General features: G+C 37.8%; 1 pseudogene; it reads right to left on the bottom strand.

The window, feature by feature from the left end:
* Positions 1-293: 293 nt before the first annotated feature.
* Positions 294-4,967, bottom strand: LOC111411617 (annotated as a pseudogene).
* Between the last annotated feature and the right edge of the window lie 13,133 nt (positions 4,968-18,100).

The raw sequence follows: 18,100 nt of genomic DNA, 5'->3' as shown, positions 1-18,100 counted from the left end.
TCCTAATCCCCTTTGAATCTACAATGGCATCAAGATCCACCATACCAATCACCACCTTTTTCACTCTGGCCTTTATTAGTGCTTCAGTGCATGGTGGAGTTCTCTCATAATGGTTACATGGTTCCAAACTCACATATGCTGTCTCATTTTCTGCCAAATCCCCAGCATCTCTTAGTGCAAAAACCTGCAGTTTTCTCAGTGAAAAAATTTGAAAGCATCTTTGTAAATATATTTGTACGAAAATTAATCTAATTTAATATATTTATTTAGGATTTAAGTATAACAACACCAGCTTTCAGATTGGATATCTATTGCTAAACATCGAATTAGAACTCTATAAGAAAACCATTATTCTTTAATCTTTCAACAATTTGAATCAAACTAATCAAATCTATAATGGAATCACCATTACATGGTAGCATCTTATTTATATAACTAGGAAAATCCCAACATATTTAAAAGAAACCAGAGGATGTAGAACAATGTTGTCTCCCGTACCCTTGCAACATGAATTTTTCGATAAAAATGCCTTAGACGACGAAATTGATCCGTCTCTATAAGGGGCAAAGATTCCTCTTTGTGACCAGAAAACAAATTGTTGGTCGTTCAAAGATTTCGCTAGCCATGTGTCCAGACAATTTCATTCGAAATATCCCACCTGAGACCATGGATGGTAGAGATTCCTCTTTGTGACCAGAAAACAAATTGTTGGTCGTTCAAAGATTTCGCTAGCCATGTGTCCAGACAATTTCATTCGAAATATCCCACCTGAGACCATGGATGGTAGAGATTCCTCTTTGTGACCAGAAAACAAATTGTTGGTCGTTCAAAGAATTCGCTAGCCATGAGTCCGGACATTTTCATTCGAAATATCCCACCAACAGAATGCTTTTACCTGAGATCATGGATGTCAAATTCTTCACCCGTTGTTCTACATAGATATGCTGCAATGCCGTTTGTTCACTTCCACGCCAAATTGGCAATACCTCCACCACCAATTTTTGGAGCAAGTTCTGTTCGAAACCCTCTCTTAGTATACCCTCAAAATTTGCATAATCCCCCCCTTAAATCTAGCAAGACACTACATAATCCTTGATGCTTGCAATGTTCCAAAATTGAAATCAGACTTGTCCTATCAAAAACTACGATCTCAATTCCTTTCTGACTTGTTTCTGGCTCTACATTCGTCCCTTTCTCGGTGATGATTAAGACTTTAGAAGTGGCATCATCAGCAGGATTGAGAGTTTGAATTTGGGAATTTGGATTTCTTGATAACACAATCTGAATAGGTTGATTGGCCCCAGGTTCCTTAGATGCAGGAAATGAAGAAGTAGAAGAAAGAATGATTGCATCATGTTCTTGCAACAACTTTGAATAGTATCCACCGCACTCTGTGACTTCTTCACCAAGCTGATCAAAAGGATGACCATTGACTGCAATCGAGTACCTATAACGCAATCCTGTATTCAGCTTAACAAAATAGAATATGTAGTCTAATAAAAGAAACACAAAACTGGCAAGATAATCAAGCTATCGACAGAGTTCAATGAAAAGACAATAGTTGGTAGATGGATCAAAATGTAAAAGGAAATATTAACAAAGAAGAAGAAATTTAGGCCACTTTTTAGTACAAATTCTTTAAAACTCATTTTCAAGATACACTCTTCCGATAAAATAGTTTTTGCACATGGACCCATAACTTTTCCCAACTTTTTAACGATAGATTCTTCAAAAAAAAAAAAAAAAAAAAAATCACATTCCATTTTACTCTAAAAAAATCTACATCAAATAGGCCATAAATCTTATTTATTATGTTGTGTAGTCATGTTTAGGACTATAGGCCAAACATGCACTAATGGTATATATCGTAATATGGGTTGAATAGTTAGCTATAATATTAAGAATGAAAAAGAAATTAAGATCTAGTATATAATAGTACCTCAAACCAAACATTTCTTTAGATAGTAGCCATTAAAGAGAAGTACCTCAGAGTAACAAAAGGCTTCCCTGTTAGCATGTAATGGATATAGGCTTCATTAAGCTTTTTGCACAGTTCTTCTTCAACTCCCACAGTCACTTCAATTCCTGCATCTCGCAGCTTCCTAATCCCCTTTGAATCTACAGTGGCATTAGGATCTACCATACCAATCACCACCTTTTTCACTCTGGCCTTTATTAGGGCTTCGGTGCATGGTGGAGTTCTCCCATAATGGTTACATGGTTCCAAACTCACATATGCTGTCCCATTTTCTGCCAAATCCCCAGCATCTCTTAGTGCAAAAATCTGCAATTTTCTCAGTGAAAATATTTGAAAGCATCTTTGTAAATATATTTGTATGAAAATTAATCTAATTTAATATATTGATTTAGAATTTATGTATAACAACACCAGCTTTCAGATTGGATTTATGTTGCTAAACATTGAATTAGAACTATATAAGAAAACCATTATTCTTTAATCTTTCAACAATTTGGATCAAACTAATCAAATATATGATGGAATCACCATTACATGGTAGCATCTCATTTATATAACTGGGAAAATCCCTAAGGCTGGACAAAACTCCCGAATTGAACCGACCCAAAAACGAACCGAACCGAACCAACGGTTCTTCTCAAATTAAATACCCGAATGGGTATTTGAATCAAGAACCGACGGGTATGGTTCGATTCTCGATTCTAGGCCAAGATTCGAAGAACCAAATGTCCGTAATTTTTTAATTAATTTATTTTAAATAAGTAAAATTATTTTATTTTTTCTAAATAAATTTATTAACTAGTTAATTTAGTTCAAACCACAAAATATGATTTTCCTATTTCTAATTTTCAGTTCAAAATCAATTTAATCAAATTGACCTCAATTTTATCCAAATCTATTATTCAACTTTAGTGTCGTTTCTACCGTAAAAAATCGAATTAAAGCTCTACAACATCTCTCTTAATTATTTTGAGCTTGCTATCTTTCTGTTTCTGTGATTTTAATAATCAAATTTATGAAGAATTCAACAAACAAAGACGTGAAATATATAAGATTGAATTAGGTTATTTTGTAAGAACTAATATTGAACATATCATTAATTAAATTAACATAACTTTGTATATATTAAAAAATTTAATTATAATACGGAACCGAATGGAACCGAACCCGAACGGTTCCGTAATTAAATTTGGACCTGACAGTTCCACTTACTAAATATCCAAAAATTTCGGGTCGATTCGGTTCTCGTTAGAACCGAACCGAACCGAATCGGACCATGTCTAGCTCTAAAAATCCCAACATATCTAAAAGAATAAAAGGTATTTAACTCCACCTACAGTTTTCATAGCCGATCTTATGCCCCGTAAAGGAGGAGGGTTGTTGTAGGTTAATGGCCAGTATAAACCTTTTTTTAAAATTTATGACAAATTCCAGTACAAATTTTGTAGAGGATTCATCTAAAGATTTCGTTGGATCTCCAGTAGATATAGCAACGAAATACAGCCGATTCCATATTATTTAACGTAGTATCTATAGCAAAAAAATTTGAAATGGAAACAGGTATTCACCCCTTATATGCAAGCCAAAGCACATATGAGTGACATTGCCCACAGGTCCTAAGTAGAATACAATGTCACAAGCTAAAAGCATTTAGCTTCCTAGTCAAACCCCCCAAATCATAAAGGTAAAATACATTGTTCTTAGCGATTTACTCCCTTCAAAGTTCCAGGGACAAGGGACAAGAATCTTGGGGGTCGAGAATTTAATCTAGTGTAAGCTGGGATATCTGGATATCAAAAAATAATAATAATAATAATAATAAACTAAAAAAAATATATATATATATATACACACACACACATTGCTCTTAACATATATGACAAAATGACAGAATAATAGGTATGTTACCTCAGCATGAGGTTGGCCAGCTTTTGGGTGAAACCCTTCACCAACAATTTTCCCATCTTTCACAATCACACACCCCACCATAGGATTAGGGCTGGTGTACCCAATTGCAGTTCTAGCAAGCTCCACACACCTCCTAATATAATACCGATCATCTTGTTCTTGCTCCACTTGTGCTCCTCCTCCAAATCCAACATTGCTTATCATAGCACCCCACAAGCCCCCAAAATTGAAGGAAACTTCGGTGACAGCAGCCAATAAGCAGCCAAAAACAATTGGGAGAATCGATTGCCAGACTTTTAACGGATATGATTCACCAATAAACGATGAAAACACCACTGAAAAAAAGGGGCTCTGCTGATTTAATTACATGAGTGAAAGAAACAGCCATTTTTGAGAATGAAACGCATGCCGAAATGTGGCCTATTGTGTGGAAAAGTGCAGGTCCAAGAAGCGCAACAATAAATGACTTGTTGATTTTTGGGCAAGGATTAAGCTTTAAAGACCAAAGAATAAACATCCAAACAGATCCACAAAACAATTGAAATGATGCAAGAAATCATGGATAAGGGAAAATATTCAAAGCCTTCTTATTGTAAATGTTAACAACGATGTTCTGAAAGTACCATAGACCAAAATAATGGCTAGCTTCAGATTCTTGTTTGGCTTTGACACTTCAATTTCACCGTCAGGGCTGGCTTCTTGTGGCGCTCCAGAGGCTGCTCTGGCTAGAAATCTTGAAGAAAACCCAAAAGGGGTTGTCAATATTTTTCCAAAATCTAATCTTGATTTGGAGATCTGGGACAACGGTTCTTCAGAAGGCCTAAACAAGACTATATTATTCATTTTTGAAGTGGGTTTTTGGAATGTATGAAAGGGAAACTGTGGATTTCTATGTCTGTTCACAAGAATTGGATCCAAAAGTGAAGCATTTATGGGACATTTATGACCGGTTTCAGAGAAAATGACATTTGAGGAAGGAAGAAGATTCAAAGACAACATTTTCGAGTAAAAAAGAGAGGAGGCGAGGATTCCTCAGAGACTGCAACTGAAAGTAAAAAAGCCAGAAATTTGAGGCTCTTGAGTTGGCTACTCAATATTAATAGGTAGGTTAAGGTATGGAGCGTTTTTTTACATTTAAAGATAAATAAATTAATTAATATATTTTTAGGTTTTTTTTCCCTTAAAAATTCTTTGTTTTTATGTGTCAGTACAGATTTGCAATAATATTTTAAACAAATTGCTCGTGCCTCAAGACAAATAATAGAGGGGGTGGTAAGTGATATTAGTTGATGAGGCTATCTTCAGTCCTACATCAAATTTTGTACCAAAATAAAATTTATCTCCAATCATTACTTAAAAAATTATATCAAATGAACAGTATTCAACCATTTTCTTCATTTTTTATATTCTTTATAATTTATTTATTTGAAATATTATTTATTTAATTATTTTATAAATACATAAATTACAAAATAAATAATTACGTTAAATTATGGAAAAAATTAAATTCATTAATAAATATAAAAAATATAGAACAATTAATAAAAATACTAATAATTTAAAATTAATTACTTTATATTTTAATTAGAACAATTAATTACGTTATATTATGTTATATTTTAAATTGTTTTCTTCTTTTATTTAATTTAATAAACTTTTAACTTCAAAAAATTTTGACATGTGGGATCCGCCCTCCTATTGTGTGTGTAGGTGAAAAATTCGGTGTAAAAGTGGATGTACATGTAACATTGTCCCGTGATGTTTAAAAGTAGACATTTTAGCTCCCGTTTAACAGCAATTTTTCACCCTCAAAAAATTAATTTTTTCACTAGTGTTTCACTATTTCAACTATTATTTTTGATAGATAGAACACATTTTTCTCTCTAATAGTCAAAAAATCAATTCTCATAATCACTACCGAACGGGCCCTTAATTAGAATTAGAAGTGAAGGTTGCTGTTAGTTTTTTAAAAAAAGAAAAAAAGTCAGAAAACGGAACCAAAATCAAGAATCATTAGTCCATGTTTATAATTTGTACAGTGCTCGACGAAAGAATACCATGTTGAGTTGTAAAACAAACGACATATTTGTTGATTGACCCAACCATTTCAAACAAAATTAAACATGTTGGTACTGCTTCTCGAAGGCAAGACAAAGGAAAAGGGAAAAGAAGAAGAAGGAAGTTTTTGTTTGAGACAAATAAATACATCTATGTGAACCACAATTAATCCCAAGATTCCACACTTTTCTATTAATCATCATTTTCATATTCCAGTGTATCAAGGATTTTGCATTGTTTGGAGCTTTATCTCCAGGATTTACATCAATACTGTTCGCGAAATTATTTGTTTCGAATCAAAATCTACCGTAAGTGTACGGTTCGTTAACAAATAGTAAAATGGACTATAAGTCCAAATATCGATCCCACAAGGATTGAGTTAGTTCAAATTAATCTAATATGACCTTAACCGAAACACGACAAGCAAATTGCGTTCTTATAATTTAACTAACAGAATGGAATCATTGATGCAATTATTGACTAAGGATTATACTAAGTTCAAAGTAACTTGGATGCAATTTAACTTAAGTTTTTTTATAGAATTAATGAATGTTCTAACTCACTAGGATCACGAATCCCCAAACAATACCCGTTCAATAGTTATTTATGCAAATTTGACACCCAATTCCATAAAAGATGAATCGATATTCCTATTTTAATTTAGCAATCTCTCTCGAGCAATGCCAAACCTATCCCAATATATGATTCGACTATATTTCTATGACGAATACTAATATATTGACATGCATTATATTTCACGAATATCAATTAATTCACACAAGGCATAGAGGTATATTTCTATCCTCTATCGGACCCTATGACGATTTATCCTATGTCGAACCTATTTTTCTTCTTTCGAATGCATAAAACAGGTCAGCACATTCATATAATCACGTGCACAATAATTATATGACAATAAAAACGAAATAAATCAATCAATTCCGGAATTGGTGTTTACATACGTCAAAAATCCAAACCAATAATTAAATGTGGTATTACAAGGTTCATCGATCTCCTAGTAGTAATAAATTTAGCCTAACATGTTAAAAAGAACAAAACTTAAAAGTATTTGAAGAAACGACATCACCCGAATCAATATTCGCTCCGATATTCAATTGGCACGGTATTTTTCTCTTGTTTTCTCCCTTGTTTGTTCTTCAAAATCTCCCAAAAACATGTACAAACGGCATCCCCTTCGTTCTGATCGAGTTTTTGTATTTATAGAACCCTAAAATTTTATTTCCATAAGAGTTTCGGAAAAAAGAAAACCAAAATTTTCTTCAATCTTTTGTTCTATGCGACAGCATAGAGTAATCCTATACGGTTGCATAGAAGGAATTTTTCACCCTTATTTTGTTTCGGTATGGTACTATGCGACCGCATAGAAGATAATACTATGCGGTCGCATAGTATTAGCTACTATGGAGAAATTGCATTTTGGTCCTCCAACTTACATCATTCACTTCTTAGCATCTTCTCTTCATTCTTTTCATTTCATCACCCCACGGAATCGTGAATTTGGTAATTAGCTTAATTGATTTCTTGATTTGTTCATCGAGTCAACTTTTGGATATTTGCACATTTGGTCCCTGAACTATCATTTTGCTCCATTTTAGTCTTTTTCGACTCTTTTCTTCTGAATTTCACCATGTTCATCGGTGTTCCCTACAATTCACAAATATAACGAGATTAAGTCAAAATTCAATCATTTTGCTCATTATTAAGTCATGTTTGTGACCTAAATAAGTGTGTAAAAATACACTTATCAAACCCCCCAAACTTGAACTATTGTTTGTCCTCAAATAAGATAGTGACTTAATTCTAAACAAACATGACTTAATACCCTACTGTGGCTCAAGATTGGACTAAGTATTTGACTTTATGAAAATTTATCGGTGCAAAAATGAAATCAAATATTACCTGTTAAATGCAAATTGACGTGTGTGTGTGTGTGAATTCATGCCAACATATCAGGTTCATGCTAAATTTGAGTCCCAACCCTAAGTGGTCAAATGTATCCTTACTCACTCGAGAGATACACAACCCCCCAAACTTATTCTTTTCACTCAATTATCCCGGGATCGTGTTTTAAAATTAAGAATTTACATAGCTGTAGTCCTTACCCTCTCGTAGTTTAGATTGATCTCACTATCACAAGTTTACATGTCAACAAGTGAAGGCTCTCCTAAGTTTGATTGCTTCGACACTCAAGATTAAACTAGGTTACTTGCCTCGTCTTAAAGGTATAGTTTCTTCAACCAAATGTCCAAGGGCTTTTCTTCATGTTATTGCCTCTCTTTTATTTTTCTCGCTTTTCTCTAATTTTTCTGAATTTTTTTTTAATATCATTGTCATCTTCTCATTTGCTTTCTATATAACCCCTTTAGCGAGCTTTAGGCCAAGCCTGTTGACATTAGGGCACTAGATTTTGAACTCTTGTAGACTTATTCACTCGAGTTATAAAGGCTCAATCAAATGACTTTTTATTAACCTCTTTCCCTCTTATTTTCTATATGACCCCTTTAGCGAGCTTTAGGCTAGTTATTCTCAGGCCAGTTGACCTTAGGGCACCAGATTTTGAAATATCCTTACAGGCTTACTTGCTCGGGTCATAAAGGCATGAAAAGAAGTGTCTTATTCACACAAATTAATTTTATACCCTTATTGTTCTAGACATTTAGTTTTCAAAACCAACCCCTAATTTAAGATTTTCACCTAATCTTCACCTCACTGGTCTAGGCAATCCACACAATAAAATTTCATGCACGGAGCCCCCGCTTATCTCAATGTTCCCTATAATAGCTCAACCAATTCCAAACTGTCTTAAGGTGGTTTACATGTTAAATCAATAGAGGGTTATCATTCTTTTCCTACTTTATACTCAAAATCCAGTCATTCACCTAACATGTCATGCATGAATAGCGTGCATAGATAATGTCAAGTATTGCATCACAAGTATTGGTTAATCTATTCAGCACTATATCCAAAGTTTATGAATTATACCAGTCCAATAGTCACATCATAGTCAGCAAGGCCATCAAGCCCACACAAGCATGCATGAAGAGAATTAAAACAGACTGAATAGAATGCAATTTTTTTGTTTTTTTTTTCATTCATCATGCATGCAATAATAAATAAATAAATAAAATAATGATGAACATAGATAAAGATGTGAAATAAATTATGTCACCCTCCCCAAACTTAGTTAATACATTGTCCTCAATGTAAGATTAACAAAAGATTAATGACAGAATTTTTAAAGACAACTGAAGATGAAGAATCAAAATGGGATAAACAATACTCCCCTGATCAAAATGGTGGCTGTGAAGGAAAGCTGGGCCTAGTATCATCATTGCCAGGAAGAGAGGGAAGGCGAGACAAGATCTCCCTCAACAAGGTAGACTGCTGGATCTGTTCCATCTGCATGGCCTGAACCCACGTCTCCAAATTCCCTAGGCAGTCCCAAGACTCGTTCACCCGCCACTGTAAACCATCCATTCGGCTAACGTACGTGCCCAGACGCCCATCAAAGGTACTCATCTGTCGGCGTGCTGTGATGGATTCACTGCTGGCAGTGGATGCGAAGTTTCGTGCAGATGCCATATCTGTCTACACCTGCTGCATTGTGGTAGTCAGTGCCCCAAAGGCTTGCTGAAGCTGCTGCATGTCTCGGCCGTGTCCAGTCATAGTGGCAAACCTCTGCCGCAATAACTGGGTGTCTACGTCAACTAGTGGTGGTGGAGCTTGTGGCATTTCAAAGTCCATAGCTTCTTATCCCTCTGCACCTGTTGCTGTCGCCGGCGCTCGTTTTTCAATTTCTGCTGATGTTTAATCCGGGCGCGATCCTGGGCCTCAAGTGTGAGGCATTTGATAAAAGGACTAGGTTTCTCCGGTGCCTCCCCTAGCTGAACTTGTATGCCAGCTGCTTTACAAATTCCACTTATCAGGCTCGGGAATATCAATGATGTGTGCCTGTCACCCCATGCGCCTATAACGTGTATCTAATTGTAAATATATGTGGCCAAGTCAATTTTGTTCCCTCGAACTAAGTGGAAAATAAAGCCTGCCTTCTGATCGGTGAATGTCGTCCGATGGGAGATCGGCTCGATATTGTGGCAGATGAATAACCAAAGGATGGCGATAGATGGAGTGAGGTCAATCTGATACCAATCAGCGGTAGGGAGCTGCCAAGCATTTTCCCGTCCCAATAAAACTTCAGCCACTTCAACCCAGTTGAAATCATGCGAGATTGGGACTACATTTGCCCAGGTGAAATGATAGTAGTCATGTATTACCTTAGGTGAAAACATGATCCGTTTGCCTCGAACCCAAGTCTGATGTAGATGGTCGGATCCCGGTGTGTCTATTTCAGCATTGAAATTTGCATAGAAGTCCCACATCAAGTTTTCATAGACGGGGTGTGGTCTTTCAATCCCCTTCTCCCACCCGCAGTTGTGGACGAGATAAACCAATTCAAATCCCGGGAAATCATCTAATTTAACTGGTCTTTCTGGGATAACCGCCCATTCCCGGATAACATTGGCATAGCGGGCTGCTTGGTCAGAAGAAAGAAAAATGCCTGACTCCTCCGTCGGGTTCCCTTGTCCGATCTGTGCCGGATGTGGAACCAACTTTCTCCTTTCCGTTTGATGTACGCTTTGGGGGCATCCTGCAAAGTTAAAGATACAATAGTCAGTAAACGGTAGGAATAAAAATGATAGGGGAAATGAGGTAAGCGAGAAATATAGTTTACACACTCCCCAAACTTGCTTCAACAAGCATATCAAGTACCATGGTGTGTTCGTATCAAAATATGATAAAGAGGGATGTGTAAAGAGAATGCTGAGGTGAAAATTTGGAAAGATAGGCCATAACAAACACACATAAAAAAAATCATATCTCTGACCAAGTGCGCATGTTTAGCCCCGGACATCATCGAGAAATATCGATATTCCCCCACGCAAGGTCCTGGCATATGAGAGTATTCAGTGAGATCTACCACATATTCAAATTTCAACGCAAATGGACTTCGTTTGATATGCTAATGAATAGTGGAAAGTGTGGGACGTAAGGTGCCGTGACATGCCATGTGCTTATGTGTTGCAAGGTAGAAGTGATGTGATACACGGTCGTTCGAGTGGTTGTGAATGTGTTAGCACGTAAATGTCAAGAAAACATGCTCAATAACATCAAAGGAAGGTAAAAGAACAAGTTGCACACAAACGTAGGTCCAAACAACCAAAATGAATCAAGTAAACCGATGATTAAGTGTGTAGGTTCACCCCCGGACATCATCGGGAAGACTTGAAATTTTCTCGAGTAACCTTCGAGCATATGGAAGTATGTAATATCGAGTGACACATATTCAAATTTCAAGCTCATTGGAAGTCATACGGGTACCGAACGCAAGGGACGAAATGGGTGCGATGAGGTGAGGTGAACCTAACATGTGTGCCTTAATGTGTGAGTGGTTGGTGCGTGAGAGTGCCGAGCTCAATTTTGATGGCAATTCGACGTCACATATATGGGAATGCATGTACTTGAAATGTCCAGTGCGGAATTGCGCAAAATGTACTTCACTTGTCACGTAGGCAATTCATCGAACACGTAGCCTGCAAGATTGAAAAAGAACCTACACAATACCAAAGTGACAATGTTCCACCAATCCCCACACAACCCAAATGTAACATACACCAAACCAACGAAAAGCATTGCCCATCCTCCACAATTAGTTTTAAATAGCATATTCTCATGGCGAAACAAAATAGAGAAGACATATGCATAGAAAGAGAAAAGAGGAACGTACCTAGACCTCGCACTGGATGCGTGGAATGTTGATTGATGGAGCAAAAGGGGTGGGTAGTCGAGTGAAGCTCGGCGTGTTGATGTGTGTAGGAGAGGTGGTAATGGTGTAGGAGGAAATTAGGGGGGAAATGGGGAAGAATGTCTCGGTCATGGTTTTAAATCATGACCGAGATCTACTATGCAGCCGCATAGTACTAATCTATGCGGTCGCATAGTACAAATAATATGGCCCCTTTTATTCTCGGTAACTATCTATGCGGTCGCATAGACATTATGTCTATGCGATCGCATAGATATATTTTTTTCTTATTTCTTTTTTAACACTGAAATGCAAAGATCGCATAGACATACTTTTTTCTTGTTTCTTTTTTAACACTGAAATGCAAAGAAAAAAAAATAGTTCCCTCATAAAATTTATAGTATCATTATTTTATTTTTTTTAAACGTGTACCGTGCTCCCAAACACCCAACATCGTTTCAAACTCAACTACCATGTGTGTAATGCCTAGGAAATTATGGGGATGAAAGTTCGATCCAAGTAACATGCATGAACAACCGATAACCCTAAAAACAAATGCAAATACAGGAATGAAATAATTTTAAAAATACTTGGAAAATAAGTGAATAGAAGGATACAGTGGGTTGCCTCCCACTCAGCGCTAGTTTATAGTCGGTAGCTCGACTATACCATGTTGCTTCATTCTGACGGGCAAAGATGAACGATAGACTTTTCCTTTGAAAAATCGCCGCCCCAATAGTGTTTCAGACGTTGTCCATTGACTTTGAATGTCCCCTTGCTATCGTGAGTGATTTCAACTGCCTCGTGGGGAAAAACCTGTGTAATAGTATAAGGACCAGACCACCTTGATCGCAGTTTTCCTGGAAACAGCTTAAGCCTAGAGTTGTAGAGTAGCATTTTCTGTCCCACCATAAATTCACGCCTCTGAATGTGCATGTCATGACATTTCTTGGTGCGCTCTTTGTAGATTCTTGAATTCTCGTAGGCTTCCATTCTGAGCCCGTCCAGCTCATTAAGTTGTAGGAGACTTTTTCACCTGTAGCCTTCAAATCTAGATTCAATTTCTTCATTACCCAGTAAGCGTGATGTTCTATCTCAAGAGGTAAGTGGCATGCTTTTCCGAAAACCAGTCGATATGGTGACATTCCTATAGGGGTCTTGAATGCAGTTCTATAGGCCCACAAGGCGTCGTCTAATTTCTTAAACCAATCCTTTCGTGATGAACTTAATGTGACTTCAAGTATTCGCTTTAATTGTCTATTAGTCACTTTGACCTGTCCATTGGTCTGGGGATGATATGCAGTGGCTATACGATGTTTAACGCCATATTTAGCCAACAATTGTTTGAATTGACGATTACAGAAGTGTTTTCCTCCGTCACTAATTATAGCCCTCGATGTTCCAAAGCGGGTAAAAATATGTTTATTTAGAAACTCAATCACCACCTTCCCATCATTGGTAGGCAGTGCAACGGCCTCTACCCACTTTGATACATAGTCCACAGCCACTAATATGTATTGATTAGAGAAGGATGGGGGAAATGGCCTCATGAAGTCGATCCCCCAAACGTCGAATAGTTCCACCTCTAGGACACTATTCAAAGACATTTCATTTCTCCTGGATATATTTTCGATGCGTTGACATCGGTCACACCTTTTTACGAATTCAAAAGCATCTTTAAATAGTGTAGGCCAATAAAAATCGGATTGAAGGATCTTCGCTATTGTTTTTGAAGCGCCAAAATGCCCTGCATATGTAGATGAATGACCATGTTCTAATATCAAAGGCACTTCTTCCTCAGGTATGCAGCGAACAATTTGATCTGCACCCTGCCTGTATAGGATGGGATCTTCCCAGAAATAATATTTCAACTCGGAGAAAAATTTCTTCTTCTGGTGACTGGAGTACTCAGGCGGCATGATAGATCTGGCTAAGTAGTTAACGATGTCTGCATACCAGGGGGCCTCTCCCAAACCAAAAATCTGTTCATCTGGGAAGACTTCATTGATTTCCATTGTTTTTGTCTATTCAGTGGCCTCGAGTCGAGATAAGTGGTCTGCCACTACACTTTCACTGCCTTTCTTATCCCTGATTTCCAAGTCAAACTCTTGAAGCAACAGTATCCAACGAATAAGATGGGGTTTTGCATCCTTCTTTTCCATTAAGTACTTGATAGTAGCGTGATCTGTGTAAACAATGACCTTTGAACCCACGAGATATGATCGAAATTTGTCAAAGGCGTAGACTACGGTAAGGAGCTCTTTTTTTGTAGTAGCATAATTGAGTTGAGCTTCGTTCAAGGTCTTACTTGCATAGTAAATCACGTGAAACATCTTATTTCTCCGTTGTCCTAAGACAGCCCCAACAGCATAATCACTGGCGTCACACATTAATTCAAATGGTAGATTCCAATTTGGAGTAATGATCACGGGTGCACAGATCCGTTTCTCCTTCAAAGTGTTAAAAGCAAGCATACACTCATCTGTGAACTCAAAAGTGGACTCCTTCATCAATAGACAGCATGACGGTTTAGTAATCTTTGAGAAATCCTTGATGAATTTTCTGTAGAAATCGGCATGCCTAAGGAAACTACGAACCCCTTTCACGGATGTAGGTGACGGTAATTTCTCGATTACTTGAATCTTTGCTTTGTCCACCTCAATACCCTTTGCTGAGATTCTATGTCCTAGCACGATGCCTTCCTGTACCATAAAGTGGCATTTCTCTCAATTCAATACCAAGTTAGTTTCCGTACACCTCTGTAGCATAAGACTCAAATGCTCCAAGCACTCATCAAATGAAGACCCGAACACTGAGAAATCATCCATGAAGACCTCGATGAATTTCTCAATCATATCTGAGAAGATAGCCATCATGCAGCGCTGAAAAGTTGCAGGAGCATTGCATAAACCAAACGGCATCCTACAGTATGCAAAGGTATCGTATGGGCAAATGAAAGTTGTATTCTCCTTATTGTCAGGTGCTGCTGAAATCTGATTATACCCGGAGTATCCATCCAGAAAATAGTAATGTAAATGACCAGCTAGTCTTTCCAACATCTGATCGATGAACTGTAGTGGGAAGTGATCCTTTCGCTTACCGGCGTTTAGTTTACGGTAATCAATGCACACTCTCCATCCAGTCACAATTCGTGTAGGAATTAACTCGTTTTTCTCGTTTTCTATCACTGTGATACCCCCTTTCTTGGGAACAACTTGTACTGCACCGATCCAAGCACTATCAGATATTGGATAGATGATGCTTGCGTCGAGCAACTTTAATACCTCAGCCCTAACCACTTCCTTTATGTGTGGATTCAACCTCCGCTAACCATCAATGCTTGGTTTGAATTTTTCCTCCATGAGTATTTTGTGCATGCATAGCGACGGACTGATCCCCTTTATATTTGCAATCGACCATCCAATGGCTGTTTTGTTTTTCCTTAGCACCCGAAGTAGTTTCTCTTCCTCCACCTCACTGACCGTACTTGAGATAATAATTGAAAGTGTAGAAAATTCCCCCAGATAAGCATATCTCAGGTGCGGTGGCAGTTGCTTGAGCTCTAATTTGGGAGGTTGCTGAATAGATGGCACTGACTGTGTAGTCCTGGTTCCTAGTTCTTCGAAGTAGCGTCTGCACATGTATGGCAGATTAGTTTTCAAAAATCGTGCACATGTTTCAATCTCACTTGAATCAATGTGAGTAAATTGAGAATGTGCAATGTACGCCTCGTAAGCATCGAAAGGATGATGTAGCCAAAATGTATCTTAAATTATTCTGTCAATTACATCAATCTGGAAATAGCTGTCTGACTCAGTTGGGAATTTCATTGCCTTGAACACATTGAACGAGATTTGCTCTTCGCCAAGCCTCAGTTTAAGCTGCCCTTTCTGAATATCAACAATCGCTCTTCCAGTAGCTAGGAAAGGCCGCCCCAATATAAGTGGAACATCCATATCTTCCTCCATATCCAAGGTAAGGAAATCAGCTGGAAATATGAACTTCTCCACTTTAACCAATATGTCTTCAATGATCCCTCTTGGATGTGTAAGGGATCTATCTGCTAACTATAATGTAACCATGGTGGCTTTAGTTTCTCCCAAGCCGAGTTTCCTGAAAACAGAGAGAGGCATTAAATTAATACTTGCACCGAAATCACACAATGATTTATCAAAATGACAATTTCCAATAGTGCAAGGTACAGTAAAACTCGTGGATCCTTTAGTTTTGGAGGCAACGTTCTCTGGATTCTGGCACTGCACTCCTCAGTTAGTATCATTGTTTCGTGTTCTTCTATCTTTCGCTTGTTGGAGAGGATATCCTTCAGGAATTTTGCATAACTTGGCATCTGAACAAGTGCTTCGGCAAATGGAATGTTGATATATAGTTTCTTGAAAACTTCAAGAAATTTACTGTATTGTTGATTCAATTTGTGCTTTTTCAATATTTGCAGAAACGGAATAGGAGGTTCATGAGGGTTGATAGGAATGGCATCCCGTGATGTATTGGAATTCTCCTTGCCCACATTCCCTGTTGTTTGTCCAGTTTGTTCCACAATTTCTTCATCCGCGATTGGTGTTGATTCCTTGCTAACTACCAATTTTTTGACATGTATCTCCGGTAGTTGTACTCCACTTTTGGTTGTTATAGCCTTTGCGTGTTCCTTAGGGTTGATTTCAGTGTTGCTGGGCAAATTTCCTGGTGTTATACTTGTAATGGAGATTGTCATCTGTCCCATTTGTGTCTCCAAATTTTTGATTGTTGCACTCTGATCTTGAAGAGTTGCATCTGTCTTTCGCATAAGCTGATTGTTGGCTTCCATGTACTCGTTGGTTGTTACCATGAACTTTTCAAACATCTCTTCCAATGGTGGCTTTTTATCCTGTTGCTGATATTGACCTTGTGGTCTGTTTTGATTCCGATTGCTCCACGAGAAGTTTGGATGTTTTCTCCAGCCCTGATTGAAGGTTTCCGAATGTGGGTTGTTTTGTTGGCGTTGATCCCATTGCACAAAATCTGCATGTTCGACCCCTTGTGTGAGAATTAGACAATTAACAGTATTGTGGTCTGCTCCACACTCTTCACAACTTGGCTTCTTGACTTGTTTAGCAGTGGCGGTCTGTGAAATGCTATCAACCTTATGGAACAAAGAGTCTATCTTTGCAGATAGTGCAGAATAAGTATCTACCTCATAAACCCCTGGCGATCTCTTCTGAACCACTCGATCTGTAGACCACATGGCTGAAGTTGTTGCCATTCTCTCAAATAGCTCCCATGCTCCATCAATTGTTCTCGTGGAGATAGACCCGTCAGATGAGGAATCAAAACCATGCTCTTGAAGGATGGAAGTAGTCCAGTGTAGAAAAATCGAATTTGTGTCTTCTTGTCAAAACCATGTTGCAGGCACTTCCTTAACATATTCTTGAAATGATTCCATGCCTCTTCAAATGATTCGGACTCACCTTGGTTGAAAATAGAGATATCATGCCTCATTTTTGCTACCTTTGCTGGCGAGAAAAACTTGGTGCAGAATTTGTGGGCTAGCTCGTTCCAAGTGGTGATGCTTGCAACAGGGAGCGAATCCAGCCATTCAAGTGCCTTATCCCGCAAGGTGTGTGGAAACAACCGCAGTCTTATAGCATCGTCCGAGATACCCTGATACCTAAAGTGTTGGCACATATCCAGAAATCGGGATATGTGTGTATGTGGGTTTTCGCTAGCCATCCCGTGGTATTGATGCCCATTCTGAAACAGTTTAATCACATTTGTTTTCAGCTGGAAGTTCGGTTGCCCAAATGGAGGATACACAATGCTAGATTGACTTTGGACCACCAACGGAGCCATGAAGTCCCCCAAGTATTGTATTCCCATCATCTTCAACTGTCATGCCTTCGTTAAGTGGAATTTCCGATTGATTTTGCTCATTAGCCATTTGTTGTGCCGCTCTTGCTTCTCTTTGCCTATGACGGAATGTGTGTTCGATCTCTGGATCTATGGGAATCAAATCTTAATCCGGTGCTCCTTGCATACAAACCCTACAATTTCAAAATCAATATAGAATTAAATTAAAGTATTAATAAACTAAACCTAGTAAATGAACTACTACTAATCTAGATAAGTTCGGATTAGTGTCACAAAAGATAAAATTAGAACTAAATTTCAATCCCCGGCAACGGTGCCAAAAATTTGTTCGCGAAATTATTTGTTTCGAATCAAAACCTACCGCAAGTGTACGGTTCATTAACAAGTAGTAAAATGGACTATAAGTCCAAGTATCGATCCCACAAGGATTGAGTTAGTTCAAATTAATCTAATATGACATTAACCGAAAC

The sequence above is a fragment of the Olea europaea genome, chromosome 16, assembly GCF_002742605.1.
Source record: "Olea europaea var. sylvestris chromosome 16, O_europaea_v1, whole genome shotgun sequence".
Lineage (NCBI taxonomy): Eukaryota > Viridiplantae > Streptophyta > Magnoliopsida > Lamiales > Oleaceae > Olea > Olea europaea.
This window is presented reverse-complemented; position numbering and strand designations above follow the sequence as displayed.